Genomic DNA, 16,228 nt, shown 5'->3' with positions numbered 1-16,228 from the left:
AAGCAGTTCCGACAGCCCAAGTGGAGAATTTTCCATCTGCCTCTGTTGGCTGACGTTGCCACTTCTGAGCATTATGAAAACATCTCCCCACAATGCCTCCCACTTGTCTTTCCTCTCTCTGTCTTGTTTCAAGGTTGGGCCAGTAGAGCAGGCATCACTGTGACCTTGACTTACCTTAACTATTGAGTCATTCTCTCATTCACAGGGAAACATTCTGAGACTCTTTGTAGGTCAAACGGATGGCCAGATGTATGCCAACCTTTTAAATGACAGCTGGAGTTACTTGAATTTGCTAACACTAGGGTTGCATTTTACACACCTGCAGTTTTCCTGCAGTTTTTAGACAAGCCTAGATTTTGCCAATGCTGGCATTTTTCAATAACAATGTATTTCTCTGACAGTCCCATAGAAAGCCAGTGGAGCTTAGCACATTTCAACTCTGATATTCCCTTTGGCTCTCACACAGATGTCTGTCATTGCAGCTTCTATGCTGGGGGTTCAGGAAATGTACAAGGTTTGGAAGACTGCACTGTGTCAGTCATCTACATAAATCAGATCATGACACTCTGCTGCTTATACTCCCCGATGGTCTCCCATCATACTCAGAACTATTCATCCTGCCTTAAAAAAAACCTGCTTAAGCTTAACCCTCCCTACTTCTACAAAATCTAATAACATGGTTCTCCTCTCTAACTCTGCCCGATCCTCAAATGACCCACTTTCTGTCCTCTTGCCACCCAGAGCTTATTTCTGCAGCAAAGATTTGGGGCTAACTTTTCTCTGTTTAGAATCTTCCTCCTCCTGACTTCACATGGTTGTTCCTTCATGCCATTCAGATTTCTGTTTAAATAACACCTCCTCAAAGAAATCTTCAGACTACCTAATCTAAATTAGCTACTGAAAAACTCTCTATCACATAATGTTATGATAATTTTCTGCAAGCATTTAGCCATACCTCTTCAATTTTAAAAATCATTACATCATAGTTTGTGTGCATGTGTATTTATCTCTCATTTTGGAATGCAAATTCCATGACTGTAGAAAACTTCTATGCTCTGTTCACCACCGAATCTCCAGCATGTAAAGCAGAGCTTGGCACATAGTAGATACTCAATAAAGTTTTGATTAATTGTTGTTTAATTTACTGCTTAGCCTCCCAACTCTTCAGTGACCTTATTCCCATAAAGTCATATATTTTTCTTCAATATTAAATTGGACAGGGGAGACACAATGCAACATGAGTTCACCCAATCTTTTTCTTTCTATCTGACCACACAAGGTAAACAATACCAATCAGATCTTTGTGGTTAGGCAAAGTTCTATGACTTGTTCTGGCTAATGCAAAGCGAGTGGAAATGACCTGTATCAAAATGGGTTAAGGTATTTTGGTAAGTTCCTTACCATTCTCCTATCTGTTTCTTTACTTTGAGCTTTGACCAGAGGCTGTGTGCCCAGATGGTGGTCAAGCAAGATGGAAGCAACCTGCATCTGTGAGTCATCACACAGAATGTAGCTACCATGGAGGTTAATCCACCAAGACTTAGTATGAATGAAATATAAGCTTTACTGTGTTCAGTTTGTTATTCCAGCAGAAGCCCAGCCTATCTTGAGTAATGTGTCAGTGCAGAATGGAAGGAGAATGGGCTCAAGAGCTACCAGAATTAAAACCAGTTAAGTCACTTGATCTTTTTAAGCCTCTATGAAATGGAGATAAAATGTCTAATTTACATGAGTGCTATTAGCTAAAAATACACATAAGTACTTGGGACATGTAAGAATTCATTAAATTTTAGCTTAGAATTAAGTTGTCCAGAAACAGATATTTGCCTATTCTCTCAGTCTGAAGGACTCTCCTCCTTCCATTCTAGACTGGGCATGATGAAGAACACCTATTCTATTGATATTCATCACACATGCAATCTTACAGGTAAGGTTGGCCAGACTTTTAGGTGTCAAGAATTGTTCTAGGAATAAAAGTGTTAATAAAACACCTTTTCCTTCCAAAACAGTTCTTACTTCAATAATGATGATGGACATATACATAGATAAATTTGATGAGTTATGACAAAAATAATAAACATTATGACAAAAGACTCCATCCAAATGGAGGAGGTAAAATTTAAGCTGCATCTTGAAGTGTAAGGAGAAATTTGTGAGAGGTTTTGCTGCCACTGCCCTTCTAATCCAAGCTCCCTCTCCCTTTGCTTTGGCTGATAAGCTCTTTTGAAGAACACTGCTATTCCACAGACATCACTCCAGAGGCAGTGACTTCAAACTCACTTAAGATGAGGCAGCTGCCTTGGGAATCTGTACACTAGCCCTTTCTAATTCTCATTCTCAGCGGTCACAGGGGCTAAGACAAGTCCTTCTCAACAGACTAAAACCCAAGCTCAAAACTACCCTCTACTCTCACACTATGGTCTGGCCCCTTCTTTTACAATGATGATAACCTGCTCAGGGTAAATTCCCTGAAATTCTCTCTCCTGATCATACACTAAGAACCCTTTATCCTGACTTCAAAGGACTACATAAGGTAATCCCCTCTTACCACCTTCCTCCACGCTCAACAGGTCCCATCTCCCAGAGATGTGACATAGGTTCACAAAGGGAATGTGAGCTTTGTAATCACTCAGAAGTAGATCTGAATATCAGCTGCACAATTTGAAGCTTTTTGTCTTCATTTTTCATTTTACACACTGATAAAATAAGGAAAATAATACCTGGAAAGCAAAATTTTGGAATTTATATTTATTAAGAAAACATTTGTCACAGAGTAAGTATTTCATTCTGTGAAACTTTTATTTCCAATCTCTTTTTCATGGATACTCTCACTTATTTTATTCTTGATTCAAATTAAAAAAAAATTTCTTTGGTCTCTTGATTCAGCAATTAACTCTCCCCTTTTAGACATTACTTTTTTTCCCTAACTCATTCCACTCAAGCTTACAATATTCTATTAAAAATATAAAGTCAAACTCAAATCGAATCAAAACAAACAAAGAGACATTCTTCTACAGATGCTGGCTGTCATCAAGCACCATTTTTAAATTTTCTGAAGATGTATGCCCTCAAGTCTCCTTGTATTTACCTTGCTTTAATTCATTAATTAATTCTGTCCCTAAACAAATATTAACCATCTGCTGTCTGCCAGTCACCATAGTAGGTCTTGGAGGGTACAAGCATGATTGCTGTCCACTAAATGCTGGGCATTTAGTTAACAAAAATGTCTAACTATACTCTGTGATATAATAGAGGTATATATAATTGCTATAGAAGTAGAGAAGGGGAGTCATCAACTCTTCTGGAATGTCAAGGAAGTCTTCCTCGATGAGACGATATTTGAAGTGAGTCATAAAGATAGCGAAGAGAGGTTTCTTAGTCAGGAGGAAGAGAGGACATTTCAAGAGGAGGAAAAAACTTTGACTAGAGCTCTTGGCTATAATAAATGGACTTAGATTGTAATAGTAAAAAATGAATAGATTTGGGAAATATTTAGCAGGCTAATTAACCTGACTTTAAATAAGTTGGTAGGAGACAAGGAGCTAGGAAGGATTACTCCTAGATTTCTGCTCTGGTGGAGTTATGTTCTGAGGTAAGAAAACACTGGAAGAAGAATATGTTTTTTGGGGGGACTACTCTAAGTTCAATTATAGACATGTTGACTTTGAGGAGTCATTCATCCAAGTGTATAATTCAAGTAGAACATTGGATATACAGAGTTCAGATGAAAAGTTTGGACTGATAACATACATTTGGGAATCATCACCAAAAACAATTTCAAACTAAAACAGTTAGGGGAAGAATATTTCCAAGTAAAGACTATGGCATGAGAAATGGGTCTAGTGTCGGCACTAAGGAAGTTCCTCATCTAATATATGAAAGAGAATAAACCAGGAAAGAAGATTAAGAGGAAATTGGTAAACATAGGAGAGAAACCATTTGGTTTCAAAACTAGAGAAAGACAGAGTTCATGAAGGAATGTCTGTCACATGCTGAAAATCACTAAGAACCTGAGTTAAATGGGAAACAATGAGGTTCCTTAGACTAGTGGTATGGGGATTATTACAGGCTTAACATGGGAGGTTGAGTAGAGAAGGTAGAAGCCAAATCTGATTGAGAAGAGAAGTGAAAAGGGAGACCTAGAAACAGAAAATGTAGGGTGTGGAATGTAGTATAAGAGATTTGGAGGCAAGAACAAAGTTGAGAAAAAATGGACCCATGGTAGAAATGGTCCCAAATGCCCATGCCATGCATGACTGCTTTCTTCTCTGGGTCTGGCTTTGCACCTGTTTGGCTCTTCCCAGTTAGAAGTTTTCTCCAGAACCCCTTTTGCCACTTATCTGACCAGCTTGTTGGAACTGAACGTATATAAATCACAGAGGTCAGGACAGAGCATTTTATCTCCTTCACTCCTTTGAACTTAAAACTTCACCCCAGTACAGAGCTCTTCTGTGATCTTGAGGGTTTCTTTTGGTTCTTAATCCATTTGGGAACAATCCTTCTCACTATGACCATTGTGAAGAAAACAATCTTGAACTTCTCCAGGGAAATCAGAGTTTGTGACTAATACATGTTAGGTCTCTCAAATCTCAGAATTAAGTAAATTGATAAGTAATACTATTTTATTCTGTCCCTTCAAAAAAAAAAAACAAAAAAAGTCATGTGTCTACAAACAGTTATTATCAGATATCAAGGACTTTGATCCCTTAAAGAAAACTTCTAAGTAAAAGCTAGTGAAAAAAACTTTCCTCATTTAGGAAAGTTTAGACAGTAAGTGTCCATTGAGTACTTCTAGATGTATATTTAATACTCCTTATTTATAAGGCTGATTCTGTGACTCCCTAATGGAGAGATTTTGGGTAAATCACTCTGCCTAGAGACCTCATTTTCATCTGCAAATAGAGTTAGGTTAAATTATTTTTCCCAGTAGTAAAGTTTTACAATATATTACTTGTACACTTTACAGTTAGAACAGATGCAAAGTCTTCATTCTATGTTTCCAATTTTGTTCCTTAATAAAATAGAATTACTAGATTAAGAGGGTTACAGTTTTGTGTTAAACACAACCCCCAAGGAAGCTATAAAAGGGTTAAACAGATAGTTACTTGTGGCACTAATGCAGTAACCGTGCTTTGCTCTGATTCTGAAATGGAAGGAAGTCATGAGTATCCAAAAAAGAAGATGAGAAAATAACTCCCTCCTGAAGGCAGCTATTCTGGGAACCTGGTGAGCTCACATCAGGCATCATCCTGACCCTCCAATCAAGAGAAGACTTCAAAGAAGGTAGGTCAGCTACCACCCACCTGACTGCAGTCTCTGAGGGAGTTAGGAGCTAACTCAAGGAGAATGTACTAATGAATGTAATCTGTCCTGACTTTGCAGGAGGCTGAAATGATCGCTTCCTGGGAGTGAAGGTTACATAACAGTACAGCTGCATTGATGAGACTAGAGGAGAGATAACACTTCCAACTTGCTAAAGAGTTGGGTAATACTGATCAAAAATAGTAGGTGTTAATGACATAAATAATTCCAGTAGTGATTCCTGACTCTAACTAAAAAAAAGCCATTGCTTTATTCTTCTTGTTTGATTTGGTATAGCAACACAAAGAACATAGCAGCATGATACCAGCCATAGAGGAAACAGGATTAGTCTACCTTGGATGTTAAGAGTAAGTTAGCTTGAGTTCAAAGGCAGTCTCCATCTCTGAAGAAGTGGAATATTTACTAACTTTTTTCTAACCTTCATAGTTAGTTTCCTCATCTGCAAAAGGGACCATGATAGTAACTAATTCTCATGTTATTATAAAAATAAATAAGAATTTAATGAAGCAAATGTAAAGAGGTTGTACTGTACCTAACATATCCTATATTAGCTATTATTGTTATCTCTGCATTTAGAATATCTGCCAAAGTCTTCATTTACTTCTAAAATGTTCATTTCTAAAAGGCTGTATAATTTGTTAAGTAACAAAATTGTGTTAGTGTCTATATAACATAGACAGGCTCTCAAACCTAAGAGTTAACATTGGCTATAACAATAGAACCTTAATGAAGGGGAAGTCACTGAGACAAATGTTCCTATTTGTTTTCAACACTGTCCAGGACAGAAAATATCACATCTTATGAAAATAAGTAGTCCCTCTATGGCAGCAAGTCTGTCCATGTGGTAGAAATAGACACAGTAATCCATTGAATTTTAGTAACATCCACAGTTTAATCTATCCCATCTCAATAACATCCAACTAATGGATGATCTAATTAATTGGCTCTGCTCTGGCTCAAGGCTCATTTAAAAAAAAAAACTTTTCTGATTATAAATTTATCTCTAGTATGGATTTGTCAACAGAGAACAAACACATTGACCAGCAAACAGTATTTGATAACTTACCTGTTACATTCTATTTCTCATCATAATTTAGCAAATTTGAGTGCCTTGTAAGAAATTAAAAAGAGGTGTTTCTGTGAAGTACATTCATCTTCAAGTAAACTACTGACATTTTTAGCCCACATAGTTAATAAGGATTCCCTGGAAATCAATGACATTTCCAAATTATATCATTGGCACCTCTCCCTGATGATTAGCCATACTTCTCCAGGCAATGTCCTACTGCAGAGTCCTTCCAAATTGGAAGAAAAGTCTCTAGTCATAACATGTATTAAATAACACTACAGTAGACATTTGGTGACCCAAAAAATCTTACTTTCAGGATCTGAATGCAACCATTCTTGAAAACAAACGTTGTTGCTTGATAGAACTCCTGCCTCCACACTTTCTTTCCTTCTCCACTCTTCTGAAAGCTTCTCTTTTCTCCTGCTCTATCCTCAGAGTTGAGTTCCCTCATGGGAAATGCAAATACAGAACCATTAGATGGCTTGAGTTAGAATGGACCAGAATGATGAGGCCAGAGTCCAGCTTCCTACTCTGATCCACTCCTTCTTGGAGCTGTAATGGCACAATGTCAGAATGGATCATGCCTAAAGATTGGGCTTCCTTTCATCTTCTCTCCAGTGCTATTTTAATGCATACTTCACTCTTCTCTGAATTTCCCAGCTAAAAAAACATCAGGACAAAGAGCATTTTCCAAATGAGATTATGTGACATCAAACATATACTAAACTTGTCCTTGCGACTCTGACGGAGCATATTCACTTCTTTGTGTAGTTTGCATTTTTGCTTGCATGTCTGTTAGTATGGACAGCGTGTGTATGAGTTTTGGAAGGTATGATTATTTATCTTCAAATAGCATAAATATTATTCAACAGCAATTTTCATACTACCTTTTCTATATATCTTCACTTTCTCATTTATAAATTGGTAATACTAACAGCAATGTATACCTGGGTTTGTTAGGAGAATTAAGTGAGATAATATATCTAAAGTGCTTATAGCAGTGCTAGGCAGGTATGAACCCCACCCTTCTGAAAAATGCCAGTTTAGTAGATATAGCATTTAGTATCATTTGCCTTATCATCTAGTACCATTTATGTTATAGCATTTAGTACCATTTGCTTTTTCTTTTCATTATGACATGACACCTGATACAGTCACTTTTTGTCACTCCCTACTGTCCATAATTTGCCACATTTTTCTTAATTATACTTATCATCCTCTAAGGTGCTTTATAACTCAATTTTTAATTTCCTTCCTTACCCACTAGATTATAGGCTTTAATCGGGTGGAATCCTTGGTCTACATTGTTCACTGTTGTACCTCCAGTTTAGGACAGTGTCTGGTCCATCATAGGTACCCAATAACTATTACTTGGATGAATGACAAAAGACCAGGTGAGCACCATGAAGTAGGCAGAGCAGAGCTTATTTTCTCCATTTTGCAGCAAAAGAAGGTGAATCCCTAAGAGGTACTAATTACCCAAAACCACACAGTTAGTTAGAAATTCCTGGAGCCATTTGTAGAAAACTTGGTAATGTATTTCAGCAAAGACTCTGAAGGAAGAAAATATCTTTTATCATCAGTAGGATTTTGAGTTTGGTCAGAATCTAGAGTAAAATGGACAAGGAGGAGAGAAGCAGTTTAGGGAGAGAAAATTCTCTTGAAAGATTGAGGCTAGGGCAGGTGGCAGAGAATCTTGACTTGCAGTCTGGAAGGCTTGAAATGTATCAAAGAGGCAACCAGAGCTATTAAATGTATAGGAAGATGTCAGTGGCATAGTCAGATCAAGCTTTATGATTTCTGTATTAAAATTATTTTATCTATCCTCTGCCAGTGTACTTATAACAATGTGATTGGGGGGAAAGAATTTTTAGGGTTTATACAAATACATACTATGGGATCTATAACAATCTCACAACTCTGACCTTCTTCTACCACATGACACACTAAAAAGAATGTGTTCCTGACATGTGACCTGGGCACACCAAGTCCTAGACCCTTCTAGTAGCTGAGCATGTGATCCTTAGGCAGTTGATATTCTGGCCACTGTTAGATCTTCTATTTGAAAAAACCCAAACTTCTTCCTGAGGAATGTAATATAATTTATGATCTGGCTGCTTCCTGCTTCCAAAGCTTGTCTATCATTGCACCAAGCCCTTGCACACATGAACATCTGTGCCCTGTACCCATCAGAGTGAATTAATGACAGTTTCTGAGATACCTGAACTCTCTTATCACCACCCTGCCTTTTTCCCTGTTTCTATGGAGCCTAGAACACACAAAATGTTTAACATAGCGCTAAATCACAATGAGTGCTGAAAAAATTAGATACTACATTGTATTATATTTTATCATATATAAATATATAGCATATATATATATGCATATTTCAGAAGTCTCATTTTTTCTTGGCCAGTCTCCCTGTCCTCATCTCTGTGTCCCAAACCCACTGTCACAGATTTCATTCTCATTACCTGGGATATTTTTCATGTTTTGTATCTGTGCTTCTCTCCCACAATGTTCTCCCTGGGAACTGGTTCTATCTCCTTCATCTCCGTATCTCCAATCTCTACCAGCACTTGGCATGAAGTCAATGCTCAAATGTAACTATACACTAAGGAATACATACAAATAAATGCAAAGCCAAAAGGATCTCTGTCTTTGGAAATGTCCAGAGGTTTTCTTTGTCAGACCTTCAAACCATGGAGTTTTCTTCAGGTTTTGTAATGTACTTCATTATAATTCGTTTGAGGGGCCTATTAAAATCTATCCCTGAAAACTTCTTACTTTTTGAAAAAAAAGCAGAGCCAGTTCTGACACTTTAAAAATTCTGTACAGGGCTGGCAATCAGACTTCTTCAGCCTCTTTGCTTTGTGGCCAACAGACAACTTTTTTCCTCTCTCAGAGCTTGGCTTGACATATTCATCACCTAGAGAGGATGCATACTCCTCAGAAATATTGAAATGACTTTAAATTGTTCTTGGAATTTGCACAATTGAGTCTCCTGTGTTGCTCATAAAGTGAAGTCTTCTGAAATTGCGTTAATGTTCACAAGAAACCTCACTGCTTGTGTCAATTCATCCCCACTCAAGAGCTGAGCCATACTTCTAGGCTACTTCACACCTCTGAGATATCTCATTTCAATTGCCAGAGTCGGTCCCACCTCAGAACTTTGTATTATCTCAGAACTTAGAATAAATTCTTAGAGCATGTAATATAAGGTTATGAGATGGCATTAAATTGCCTGGAAACACACACACATACAAGGACCCCTTGTGCAGTTCTTTACCAGAAAACTTGAGAGAACATATGCTTTCTTTTGTCTCTTCCTCTTCTTCCTACTCCTTCCATGTGACCCTTTGGAAGAACATGCCTCTTTTATGGTTCTTCTAATCTCCTCTTAATGAAAAGTAGAAAGCAGATTGTAGTTATTCATCAATCATACTAGTCTGACAACTAGAGCTGGCCAAAGATAGAAAGTAACCTCTGCAGGATGTCTCCCAGTGACCTCAACTTTTCTATTCCACTCCATGTATAATGCAGTTGCCCTTTGATCACTCTTCTGCAATTTCACTAATTTTATTGGACCTGCTATTGATGGAGGTGAGAGAATAAACTAGGATGTATTGAATATCAGCTAATTTCCAGACCAGGTGCTGGATGTATGTATGCAAATAAGCATACATAGTATCATTTCATTTCATAATGAGCATTTTTAAAGTAATATTGTTATCATCTTTGTATTTCATATAGGAAAACAGGGCTCAAAGAGATCCAGAGATTTCTGTGAGTCTAAGGACTGACAGTTAGTAAATGGTAAAACTAAAATTACAAGCCCTGAGCCATATGACTCAGTAGCCTGTGCTCTTTCACGAAACACTTTTCTCCATCCTACTCACACCTCATTTACGCTTATAGATTCCCCAGTGGCCAGCACATGGTGTGCTCTTGTCAAATATTTGTTTACTGACTTAAATTATACTAAAGGTAGCATGACTGGAACTTTATTGTTCCAGTTAGCTGGAGACTGAGGGGTTTCCTGGACTTGGGACTTTCAGAACTAAAAGCAGGAAAGTTGGTTACTGTAACTAACATTGATATAGGTAGAACATGATATACTGCTTTACTCAAAAACACATTTATATCCATTATAGTTCTATCAATGTCTTATTTCACAATAGATATGAGAAAATAATGGAACATAATAGATTAGGAGATGTCAAGTGCTTGCCTTAAAAGTAAAAAGTTTCACTCTAGTTATAACAACTTAGAAAATTATCTTTCTTTCTATGATTTGCAATTCTGTTTAAGAATATGACACATCTACCTACCTAGGTATATATTACATATATATTTTTTTCAAACTGGCTTCTGTTAATCACAATTTACAGTATGATCAGAAATAATCTGTACAAGAGGTCACAAAAAAGAAAACTACAGGCCAGTATCACTGATGAACATAGATGCAAAAATCCTCAAGAAAATACTAGCAAAGAGAATCCAGCAGCATATTAAAATGAGCATACACCATGATCAAGTGGGGTTTATCCCAGGAGTTCAAGGATTCTTCAATATATGCAAAACAATCAATGAGATACACCATATTAAAAAATTGAAGGAAATAAAAGCATATGATAATTTCAATAGACGCAGAAAAAGCTTTAAACAAAATTCAACACCATTTATGATAAACACTCTGCAGAAAGTAGGCATAGAGGAAACCTAACTCAACATAATAAAGGTCATATATGACAAACCCATAGCCAACATAGTTCACAGTGGTGAAAAAATGAAACCATTTCCTCCAAGACCAGGAATAAGACAAGGTTGCCCACTCTCACCACTATTATTCAACATAGTTTTGGAAGTTTCAGCCACAACAATCAGAGAAGAAAAAGAAATAAATGGAATCCAAATTGGAAAAGCAAAAGTAAAACTGTCACTGTTTGCAGGTGACATTATACTATACATAGAGAATCCTAAAGTTGCTACCAGAAAACTACTAGAGCTAATCAATGAATGTGGTAAAGCAGCAGGATACAAAATTAATGCACAGAAGTCTCTTTCATTCCTATACACTAATGATGAAAAAAATCTGAAAGAGAAATTAAGGAAACACTCCCATTTACCATTGCAACAAAAAGAATAAAATATCTAGGAATAAACCTACCTAAGGAGACAAAAGACCTGTATGCAGAAAACTATAAGACACTGATGAAAGAAGTTAAAGAAGTTAAAGATAATACAAACATCTATTTATATGGAGAGATATACCATGTTCTTGGATTGGAAGAATCAACATTGTGAGAATGGCTATACTACCCAAAGCAATTTACAAATTCAATGCAATCCCCATGAAACGACCAATGGCATTTTTCACAATACTAGAACAAAAAAGTTCACAATTTGTATGGAAACACAAAAGACCCCGAATAGCCAAAGCAATCTTGAGAAAGAAAAACTGAGCTGGAGGAATCAGGCTCCCTGACTTCAGACTATACTGCAAAGTTACAGTAATCAAGACACTGTGGTACTGGCACAAAAACAGAAATATAGATCAATGGAACAGGATAGAAAGCCCAGAGATAAACCCACAAACATATGGTCACCTTATCTTTGGTAAAGGAGGCAAGAATATACAATGGAGAAAAGACAGCCTCTTCAATAAGTGGTGCTGGGAAAACTGGACAGTTACATGTAAAAGAATGAAATTAGAACACTCCCTAACACTATACACAGAAATGAACTCAAAATGGATTAAAGACTTAAATGTAAGGCCAAACACTATAAAACTCTTAGAGGAAAACATAGGCAGAACACTCTATGACATAAATCACAGCAAGATCCCTTTTGACCCACCCCCTAGAGAAATGGAAATAAAAACAAAAATAAACAAATGGGACCTAAGGAACCTTAAAAGCTTTTGCACATCAAAGGAAAACATAAACAAGACGAAAAGACAACCCTCAGAATGGGAGAAAATATTCGCAAATGAAGCAACTGACAAAGGATTAATCTCCAAGATATAGAAGCAGCTCATGCACCTCAATATCAAAAAACAAACAACGCAATCCAAAAAATGGGCAGAGGACCTAAATAGACATTTCTCCAAAGAAGATATACAGATGGCCAACAAGCATATGAAATAATGTTCATCATCACTAATCATTAGAGAAATGCAAATCAAAACTACAGTGAGGTATCACCTCACACTGGTCAGAATGGCCATCATCAAAAAATCTACACACAATAAATGCTGGAGAGAGTGTTGAGAAAAGGGAAACCTCTTGCATTGTTGGTGGGAATGTAAATTGATACAGCCACTATGGAGACCAGTATGGAGGTTCCTTAAGAAACTAAAAATAAAACTACCATATGACCCAGAAATCCCACTACTGGGCATATACCTGAAAAAAACATAATTCAAAAAGAGTCATGTACCACAATGTTCATTGCAGCACTATTTACAATAGGCAGGACATGGAAGCAACCTAAATGCCCATCAACAGATGAATGGTTAAAGAAGATGTGGCACATGTATATGATGGAATATTACTCAGTCATAAAAAGAAACAAAATTGAGTTATTTGTAGTGAAAGAGATAGATCTAGAGTCTGTCATACAGAGTGAAGTAAGTCAGAAAGAGAAAAACAAATACCATATGCTACCACATATATACGGAATCTAAAAAAAAGGTTCTGAAGAGCCTAGGGACAGGACAGGAATAAAGATGTAGACATAGAGAATGGACTTGAGGACACGGGGAAGGGGAAGTGTAAGCTGAGACAAAGTGATAGAATGGCATGGACATATATACACTACCATATGTAAAATAGATAGCTATTGGGAAGCAGCATCATAGCACAGGGAGATCAGCTTAGTGCTTTGTGACCACCTAGAAGGGTGGAATAGAGAGGAAGACACAAGAGGGAGGAGATAAGGGGGTATATGTGTACACATAGCTGATTCATTTTGTTATACAGCAGCAACTAACATACACTATAAAGCAATTATTCTCCAATACACACAAAAAACAAACAAACAGAAAACCGTGGAAAACTCAAAAGAAGAAAAAGAAAAAGAAAAGAAATAGTCTTTACTTCCAGCAGAACAAACTATTTACAAGCTCTTCAGACACATTGTATTACTTTACACAAGAATTAAAAACTCTGAGCTGATGATGGCAGTGCATGCAGAGTTTGTTATATTCTAAAAGCACTTTCATATATAGCATTGTATTAGTTCCCCAAAACAAGTATGGCCTTAACCCGTATCTCATTTAGTGTTTTATATATAAAATAAGTTTTCACAAAGAACACCTCAATTTTCTGATAAAGAAACTGGAACTACAGAGATCAACAGATTTTATCATGATCACTTGTATTTGAAGTGGCAGGGCCAGGACCAACAGCTGGTGTCTGTTCTTTGCTCAACGCCAAGCTTCCTCTAGTTAATGGAAAAGTGAGAATAGAGCTGATGTTCAGTTCTTTGCAACTTATTCCACACCATTCAACCTTTGTCTTCCTACATTTTCATTGTCTTCTTACAGTGGAACTCTAATGATATTCTCCATGGAGACAGCAACACCAACCCTCCCCAATGTCAACTGGTCCCACAGTATTGCCTAGCAATTCTTCTATTTCCTTTTTCTTCTCTTTCAATTTCTCCGTGGTATCTAATTCAACACTGTTTTACTTTGCTCAAGTTTCTGATCCTATGAAAAACCCCCTCTTTCTAAGCAGATGACCTAACCTCAAATTCTACAGAGGGTACGAGAAATGATTGGATGACAACTCAGTCAACCTGTTGACAAGGAGATGGAGGGGTTATTTCTTCTTCCCTCCAGTCTTCATTCCATGTCCTTCTTTTGGGAAAGCTGACTCTTTACTATCCATTTCAATTCTGTATCTTTGCACCCTCACTTTCTCCTAGTTTTTTTACTTCTATAATTAAATCACTCAACTTGCTTCTATCTTTTAAATGACCAAAAGAAACAAGCCAACAACAACATCTGCTATAACAAAAGGTACAACACATTCTTGCTCCAGGAATCCACTTAGGGGACTTATTGTACACATGAACTTGTGAGAAATGATGCATGAACAAGGAGCAAGTTCAGGCTCCTTCATTAGAGAATAGGTTGAATAACTGATGGTACAGGGAGAGAACATGACGCTGTGGAAAAGAACAAGGAAGCTCTTTATGAGGTGACATCAGAAAGATTCTCAAGATATATTGTAAAGTGAAAAAAACAAGAAATGGAATTGTATAAATAATAACTTCTGTTTAGATAAGGGTGAAAAGATAAGACCACATATTTTGATTTGCTTATTTATGTATAAGCAAATTCATGAGAGGATGTAAGAAACATAATAGTGAACATGGGGGTGGGGTTAGGATGGGAAGTGGGCAGGAGTAGAGGGGGCCATGGGCAGAGACTTCTCACTATATTAGCTTGTATACTTTTTGGTTTAGGAACCATATGGATGCATTACCTATTTTTAAATTAAACTAAAATACCTTTGTTTCCATATCTTACTCCAATTATCAAATTCTCCCTTCTTTCTCTTTCATATCCAAACTTCTTGAAATCCGTCCACATTGTTGCATATGTTTTCATCTCCATTTTGATCTGTTCTCTATTGCTTTCCAATGTCTGCTTCCATCATGACAATGAAACTTATCTCACTGAACTTTTGCTTGTTAAATCCTATGGCCACTTCTCAATTAGTCTAAATTAAACTGTGTGCAGTATTCAACATATTTACCTCTTTAAAATACTCCTTTCTTTGACTGCATTGTGCATTATTTTCCTGGATTTCCCCTTTCCTCTTTAGAATGACTTCTCAGTCTGCTTGGGAGATTTGAGACAGAATTACCAGAATTTCAGATAAGCATGGGAGTCAGTGTTTAGTGCCTGAGAGATCAGACACAAGATCTTGCTCCTCTTCTGTGTTAATTCAAACATTCAGTGATTACTAGTCCATGCCATTAGATGCAAACTATATGCTAATGACTCATAATTAATATTCCCAGCTCCAGTGTCTCTAAATTCTTATATCCAATGTTCTACTTGCCATTGCTTTTTGGATGTGACTTTGAGCATCTTAACCTTAACATGTCTCAAAATGAATGCTTGATTTCTCCTCTTTGTACTCTCTCCTTCTCGTAGCCTTCCTCTTTGGGACACCACCCCTCCCTCCTTTCTTCCAATTGCCCCAGTCAACATCTTTGGTGAAATGCACACATCATCCTTTTTAACTTAACTCCCTCATCAATCAATCTGAAAATCCAATTGTCTTTAACTTCTAAAATAATCCAACTACTTCTTGCATCTTTAATCCATACCACTGCAATCAAAGCCACCATCCATCTCTCTCCTGGACTATTGCAGTAGCCTCCCACTGACTATCCTGCATGCCTTCAACCCATTCCCTTCAAGGTAGCCCAAACTAGCTTCTAAAACAAAGGCAAACCATGCCACACCCCTATGCAAAGCAATCCCCTTCTATGATTACTTTCTGTATTGTGTTCTTTTTAAAATTTTTAATACAATTTTTAAGGGTACTTTCCATTTACAGGCATTACAAAATATTGGCTATATCCCCTGTGTTGTACAGTACAACCTTGAGCCTATCTTACACCCAATATCTTGTACCTCCTATTCCCTGATTCCTATATTGCCCCTCCACCCCCACTGGTAACCACTACTAGTAACCACTAGTTTGTTCTCTATATCTGTGAGTCTACTTCTTCCTTTTATATTCACTAGTTTGTTGTATTTTTTAGATTCCACATATAAGTGATACCACTCAATATTTATCTTTCTTTGACTGA

The sequence above is a fragment of the Globicephala melas genome, chromosome 5, assembly GCF_963455315.2.
Source record: "Globicephala melas chromosome 5, mGloMel1.2, whole genome shotgun sequence".
Taxonomy (NCBI): Eukaryota; Metazoa; Chordata; class Mammalia; order Artiodactyla; family Delphinidae; genus Globicephala; species Globicephala melas.
Note: the sequence above shows the minus strand (reverse complement) of the source record.